The following is an 8,164-nucleotide window of genomic DNA, read 5'->3' on the forward strand; positions in this document are numbered from 1 at the left end:
GTTGAACAGTGCACTGCCTCCGACTGCCCCTTTGAACCGTGTCGTGAGGAGAGCGCAGTAGCAGCCCACGGGAGCATGAACCCTCCCTGCCAAGCAGCTGAGAGCAGATGAGGTCACAGAGATTTTCAGCTTAATAACGACCAAAATTGCTCGGGCAAACAAGGCAGTGCCACCCTGGCCGGTATTGCAAAGAGCCTTAAAAAAAGGCTGTGAGGGTGGGACTGCCCCTGAATTCGGGGTCCCACTGCAAACCCTGGCAGCAGCCTGGGGATGCTGCTGCCCCCGTCTCTGGGGTCACGGGGAGATGCCGACCCTTCCCTCGTGCAGCAAACCTCACCACTTTAATGCGTTTACAAAGAGAGATGCCCCGGCGCTGCTCAGCCTGGGCTGCACAAGCCGCTAACGACACGGCTCGTTTCTCCTCCAGCCCCCGGGAGGAAGGGGGAGAGCATCCTCACTGAGATGGACGAGCCGTGTCGTGAGCTGCGTGGACCTGCCGTCCATCAGCGGCGCCCGTGACCGCAGCTCAGGCGCCCGGCTCCGCCGAGAGCCGCTCGGCACCGGCAGCCGTCCCGCTGCGTCTCCGGCAGCTTCGCCAGCGATGAACGTAAGGATGGGATGACCCGGTGGGAAAACTGGAGCTGACTTCATCTCTCACCACGTCCTTCACAAGGATGTGCGTGGACGCTGCAAAAACACTTCCCCCATCTCTCCAAAGCAGAAGCATACTCCCTTCAGAGGTGCAAGGCAGCTCAAAGCCCCCCAGCTTTGAGCTTCTGCTCCAGGAGGTCATGGTTTCATAGACCCAAGAACTCTTCCATGCTACAAAACAGAGTCCCACAGTCCTCTCTGAAAGTACAGCTGAATGGATAAATATACATATATATAAATATACGAATGGTATAACATTGAAGTCGTGGGTTTTTTCACCCCCTATTAATCATAGAATCATAGAATCATAGAATGGTTAGGGCTGGAAGGGACCTTCAAAGGTCATCTAGTCCAACCCCCCTGCAAGGAACAGGGATATCTCCAACTAGATCAGGTTGCTCAGGGCCTTGTCCAACCTGGCCTTGAACGTCTCCAGGGATGGAGCATCCACCACCTCTCTGGGCAACCTGTTCCAGTGTTCCACAACTCTCATGGTAATACGAAAAGAGTTTATGACACCCTTAGCATTAAGAAGCTGGAACAAATTAACGTGGACCCAAGGCGAGCAACGGCAGCGAGCTGCAGAATCTCAGGAGCATAACCTCATATTTCAAAGCCTCTCTGCGTTTCAGCTGTGCTAACACATGCTTCCCTGAGTGTCACAGGAATCTCTTACCAAGATCCACTGTTTTTTAAAGAAAATAAAAGCAGCAGAGGAACCTGCTGGCACCGTGGCAGACCCCTCACCCAACTGCTGGAAACAGCATCATGGGCGAACACCAACGTCTGCTGGGGACGAGGATGAAGATTTAGCCAGGGACATTGAGGATCTCAATACTTTGGGGATTTTCCTGACAAAACGTCATTTTCCAGTGGTAGGTCACCTGCAAGGGACCACCTCTTGCAGATGGTCCAATTCGGAAAAGATGGTTCAAAGCCCTCAAAGGGCTTCAAGTTTTCTAGATAAAACACTGCGATTTTTCACCAGCGATTAGTTTGTTTAGAAACAGAGCTGAACAAAAGGCACGAAATGTTAGGGAAAGACTACGTGGGGTTTTTTCCCAGATCATCAGCTCATCAAAGGTTTCAGCCATGTCTCCTTGCTGATGTGTATGAATCTCAGAGTGAGGACATCCTCTCCTGCCCAGCCCCTGCCCTGCTGCCAAACACCTCCCAACACCTTGTTTTGCTGCACTCCCTCATTGCCACGAGAAACCGTGTGCAGACCAATGTCCCATGCCACGGGCCAAGGAGACCACCAAGTCCTTCTGAAGCCAGGGAGACCTGCAAGGACCAGCCAGCTGCATCACAAGGGCTGTGACCTTGCATAGGGATGTTCCAAATTAGACACTGGTCCTAGTGCCATGAAGGGAAGGAAAAAAAAAAAAAATTACCATGGATTTGCTCCTGTTATGTTCTCCATGCCAGATTAATGCCTCTTTTACAGACCTTAATCACCCCGGCAGTGGTTTCACAGCCTAGTCCTTCACTCTGCACACCCCAAGTATCGCGCATCGCCAGCAGTACCCTCCTGCTCTCTGGCAGAAGTTACACAGAGTAACGATAGGGAGAACATCAAATGCTGAGCTTCGTTTTGGTTTGCAACCATCAACTGCGAAAGGTGGAAGAGGACCGTAATGGTTCAGGCCAGCACAGAGCAGCTCTTTGAAGAGGGAACGAGTTAATGGTTAAAATAAAGACGTATGGACCACACGACAGCAGCGAGGATGCAGGCAGGACAGGGACACTCTCCGAAGAGCATCTGCCAGCAGTTACCAAGCAGTTTGGCAAACACTGCTTGCTCCTGTAGCTGGAAGCAAAGATAATTACAGCCTCTCTTCAATCCAGCAATTATCTAATGCTGGCTTTTGCACGCAAGGTTTGAACAGAGAGAGCCTCTATTGCTATTAGGAAGTGGGGCAATGCACAGCCTTGGTCCATAGTCAAAGGAGGGGGGGAAAAAAAGGATGAGAAACAAGGAGTGAAGGGGAAAAGGACGTTAAATAAATCCCGAGGCTCCGCAAGAACAGCAGGAAAGAGGGCCCTGTGCAGGAAGGTTACTCCTGCATTGCAACCTGGCTGCAAGGCTGTGGGAAGGGAGCACATGTTCCTTAAACCCCAAGAAGGCAGTCAGGGGTCTGAGGAGTACGGGGAGATTCAAGGACAGGCTGGACCTGACGAGCAACCACGAGGCTGCAAAAGGTACATCTGGCTGCAGCAAAACTGGAGCTTTTCCACTTGTAGTGACCAACCTCAGTTTCCTAAGCCTGCTGTGAAGACCTCGGTCTCTGCATGGGTCTCTTGGATGTCTGAAGAGGGGAAGAAACCCAAGAAAAGTAGCAAAAATTTCCAACTGGCAAAGGGAACTCTGAAATAGGACTTGGGCCAACGCACTTCAATAAAAAGCCACGTCAGGTTTGAGATCCATCTCTGTGCCTCACCTCTCAGAACAATGACCCACAACCCACCACGTTTATCAGCTTTTTGGCACTGTGAGCCAAACTCCACAGAGTTTGCTGAGACCAGGTAGGGCTGGATGGGACACGGCACTAGCTCCCACGCCGAGCTTCTTGGCTTATTCTAGGTGCAATGGAAGGAAACCAAGTTTTGCCTCATCAGCTTAATTATTAATAATTAGTGCAGTTCTAGAAGCACTGAAAGGGAAAATGTGCTCCATAAGACTAAAAGGGAAGAAAGAGCTCTGTTTTATCTCACCAGCAAAGCGATGGGCTTCGCGGTGCCCCTGGCTACGTCTCGGCTGAGTGATGACCCAGCAGCATCTTCTGCAATTACAGAAGGGCCAGGGTAGAACCATCCCTAAAGGGATGGCCCTGGAGGATGGCAAGACGGGATCCTGTCCCTGCTCCTGTGGCTGGGTCCCTGTCGTGGCTTAGCCCAGCTGGCAACTAAAAGCCATGCAGCTGCTCGCTCACCCTCCCTCAGCCCTGCAGAATGGGGAAGAGAATTAAAGGGGAAAAGGGAAGGAGACTTGCGGGTTGGGATAAGAACAATTAAATAACAATAATATTATAAAATGAAAAGTAATAACAACATATGAATATATATGACTATAATGCTAATAATATATACAAACAAGTGATGCACAGTGTAACTGCTCACCACCCGGTAACCAATGCCTGTCCCATACTGGTAAACGATTCCAAAACAGATAAGTCCCAACACCACAATCTTGGACAAGCAAGAGGCCCAAAAAGTGAACGAGAGAGAGAGAGCACTCAGAGAGAGAGAGAGAACCCCCAGAAGAGTAAGAGCACTTCTTCCCAGTCAACCCTCATCTATATACTGGGCATGGCGCTGCATGATATGGAATACCCCATTGGCCAATTTAGCCCTCAAACCTAACTCTAAGTTCAAATCATAAGGCGAGTTGTGGACCCTCTGTCCCGGCCATGCTCCCCCCAGCCTGTTGAGCTCCTGCACACTGGAAAAACATGGGAAGCTGAAAGGTCCTTGATGTCTCAGCACCAACTACAAACATCAGTGTGCTATCAATGTTCTTCTCATAACAAATCCCAGACTAAAATTGGAACACAGAGCTCTTCTAGTTGCTAAAAAAGAAAATCTAACTCTGTCCCAGTCAAACCCAGACAGTCCCTCTCACTAAACCACCCAGGGAAAAGCTGCTAGTGAATACAGGGAGATGCACCACAACTGAGGGACCCACAGGCAACACGGTCCCACGGGACTGACCACCACCTCCACGTGTCCTTCCTACCTCCACCTCCTCCAACTGAGACAACAGCAAACCCAAAGGATCAGGCTGACCAGCCTTCCCTGAAAGGCTACAGGAGTTATTTTTACAGTGCTCTCCATCACCCAAATCGGACATCACTCCTCGGTTACTTCATCAGAATCACTAAAGAAATGAAATAAAGCACGCACGCAGCCTGGGTGCTGCTCCCAAGTTATCCAAGCAGCTGATGCCTGGAAACTGCAGCGGAGGAGCAACCATCTGACTACGGAAACGTGCATTTCCAAGGAAGGGCTGGATCCTGGGGGAGTACGGCAGCTAACCAAGGGGGAGCTTCGGGATGCCAGCCTCATCATCAGCAAACCCAGTTTTCCTTTTCTTCTTGGTTCTCCAAGTCTATTGTAATGAAAAAATATTATTCCAGTGGCTTAATGGAAATAGCTGCCGAGACCAACAGCGGCCATAAATCCAGCCGCGATGCTATTTGGCAGCAGATGACGGAAAATGTGGTCTGTTTTCATGAAGCTATAAACGAGAATCCCAGGGGTTTTTCAAGCTGGTGAGGCCAGGATCCGTCCTCCACTCGAAAAACCTGAACTCAACGGGTGCTTCAGAGTAACCTGCAGCAGAACACAGCCAACAGGTCCTGACGCACAGGAGAGGAGCAGAGAGTGACAAAACTTGCAGTTACACCGAGACGATGTGCAGGGATGTCTGTGTTTAGGCTGTATCTGGGGCTGAACACCAGGCAGCTGGTTCAGCACCCAGTGACCCCTCCCCGCTCAAGAAGGGGAATCAGGAAAAGGAAGGAAGACCCATGGGCTGAGATAAGAACTATTTAATAATTGAAATAGCTTAAAATAACATGGAAAATAGTCTTGATAACAACAATAATATGTACAGACAAGTGATGTACAACTGCTCACCACCCCTTTGACACTGTCCAGCCCGTTCCTGGCCAGCGATCCCAGAGAAGGAAAGTCCCAAAACCACAATCCCAGAAGAGAGGGAGTTAGGCCTCAGGAGCAGAAGGACAGGCGAGACCCTCCAGGGACAGTGACCGCTGAGACAGAGAGGAGAAAGAGAGAGCCTGTCCCAGCAAACTTTCCCGTTTATGGGGAGAACAATGTTACACGGTACAGAACACCCGTGTGCCGGCTCGGGCGTCAGTCGCCCCGGCCGTGCTCCCCCGGGTCCTTGGGCATCGGGGCCGCCAGCAAAAACAAGTGGCAAAGTCCTTGAGCACTGCGGGCACCTGCCCACCGTGGGGGCTGCAAGCTGAAGCAGAGAGGGTCTTATCAGCTTCGTTCCCGCTGGGTCGGGTGCTGCAGCCTTTCTAAAACCGCGGCGTGCTGCAGAGATGCAGCTTCTCTGAGCAGGAAATTTATTCTATGATTTTATCCCAGTGAAACCAGGGCAAGGGAGAATACATCTGACTTGTTTATAACGGTGGAGTCATTCCAATCTTTTGCTCATGTGCTCCATAGAGGGTTTTCCTGGGGTGCTGGAAGATGTTAAAACATAAAAGGTTGCCCAGAGAAGTTGTGGATGCCCCATCCCTGGCAGTGTTCAAGGCCAGGCTGGATGAGGCTTTGGGCAACCTGGTGTAGTGGAGGGTGACCCTGCCCATGGCAGGGGGGTTGGAACTGGATGATCTTTGAGGTCCCTTCCAACCCAAACCATTCTATGATTCTATGCTAGTTTTAAGTAGTCTGAGTGCTAACTTTATTCCCATCCCCTTTCCGACTTTGTATCTATCCTAGTTTTAAAGCTAGGAAAGCTTTGGGGTACTTTCAGAAAGCACACACCAAAAATTTTCTCTGTTGCAAAATTCTCCTCTTCTGCAGACCGTAAATCTCATCGATTTAATAAATAATGTGTGAGGTCAAAGTCACAGCTCAAACCTGCAGCACGGCCAGAGGGAAGGGTCAGGGGGTCCCGCGATGCCCGTGCTCCCACCAGCCTGCCCTCTAGTCACCTGGGCACAGCCAGGCACGGAAGGGTGACCAAGGAAGGGACGTGGTTGCTTATACGGAGAATTATACAGTCAAATTCCCAAGAAACATTGTGCATGTAACAACAATGTAGAGACATGTCCAGTCTTTATGAACAGTTTCAACTTCTCACTCGCTTTTTCATCCGGGGCAGCCGCAGCAGCTGCCTCTGCACAGATGCAAACAGAGATTTTATAATCAGGACCTCCTGTGCCGTAAAACATAAGGACAAGAGCATTAAGGAATTTTATTCTTTTGTCCTTTCCCTCTCTCCCCCACACAACTCTGTGCAAGGAAAGCATTCACCCTCACCCCACTGCTTGGGTTTGTGCTGACCTTTCCGCTCCCTTCACTCCTCTGATGGATCAGGGGGCTCCGGGTGCCCTCGCACCCACTCTCTGCTGCCGTCTCCCAGCGAGCTCCCAGCACTTCCCAGCACAAGACCCGACCGTGAGGCTGTGACGAGCTTTTCTTTCTCACCGAACCCGCTCCCAGCGGCGGCGATCTCTCTAGCTGGATGAATTCATTAAAGCTCAAGTGTTGTAACAAGAAGTCTGTTATTAACAGAGCACCACAGGTGCTAATTAAAGGAGGATAACAGCAATCTCTCGCTTGAACACCTTGTAAGGGGCCAGATCCTGCACACCATTACATCCCAACAGCCCTTTGGACTGGGCGCTGTGCTGCAAAGCAGGAGGGGGGTCTAGCAGGGGCTGTGTTCATCAGCTTGGCTTATTGATTCCTGTATCGGGTAGATCTGGCAGGAGGATGATGAGATTCATTTTTCTCATTCCTTCTTTCATCCCTCCTTCCCCCAGCAAAAGCCTTTCAAACGTCCTTTATCTCTGCCTCGCCGCTCCCCGTGCCGCAGCGGCAGCATCCCCGCCGTGCACGGCGGAGGCCAGCTCCGACCCGGAGGAGCCGAGCAGCGGAGACCCCACGGCGGAGGGTGCAGCGGACCGAGACCAGGGAGTTTGGTGCCTGCTGCCCCTGTGATGGACTCGCACGTCTTTAGGAAATCTCTCCAAGCTTTAGTCAAAGGAACGGAGTTACTGAAGCAGAGGGAAATACAGGCAAGCCTCCCATAGCTCTTAGCTCCCAGGCCAGCAACTGCTCCAAGGCTGAAACTTAATTAGTCCTTCCCATGAATAAACACAGGCTCCTGGTGCTCAGTTCTGCAGGAACATCCCGCAGAGAGCCCGCGGCAGGGTCACTCCTCGGGGCTGAACGCAGGTAAAGGCAATGCTTCTGCTCTTGTCTTTAAATGGCCTCTTCCCGTCCCTCCTGCAGCTCAATCCATAAAGGACAGGAGCTGGTTCCCTGCTTTGCAACCTCCTGCACCTCCCAGGAGTACAAGGCTTCTATCACAGAGTCGGGGAGCTCCGTGGCCCATCCTGGCCCTTCCCAAGACCCTTCATCTGCCCTGATGCCCTCTGCACTAGCCCCACACTGGGCACCCCAGGAGAAGCAAGCACATCAGGAGACCAGATTTGGCAGACAGGATTCCAGGGAAACAGGAAAATCGGAGGCAAGGACCCACCCCAACAAAACTGGTCTGATTTCAGAGAAATTAGCTGTTTCCTAAACCTCATGATTAACATGGCCAGCAACAGGAACAGCTCAGCCTATGAAGGATGCTGCAGAAGAAGCGATGCTCTCATTGCTGTGTGTCCTCAGCCACCTCAGTGTTGGGATCTTCACCAGAGACACCCCGTCCTGCTGCCCCTGAAAGCATCGCAAGCCCATGCGCAGACATGGGCAAGCACTTGGACCTGTCTAAAAGCAAGCTGCAGAGTCAGAAGACTGC

Source organism: Tauraco erythrolophus, chromosome Z (genome assembly GCF_009769465.1).
Source record: "Tauraco erythrolophus isolate bTauEry1 chromosome Z, bTauEry1.pri, whole genome shotgun sequence".
NCBI classification, from domain to species: domain Eukaryota; kingdom Metazoa; phylum Chordata; class Aves; order Musophagiformes; family Musophagidae; genus Tauraco; species Tauraco erythrolophus.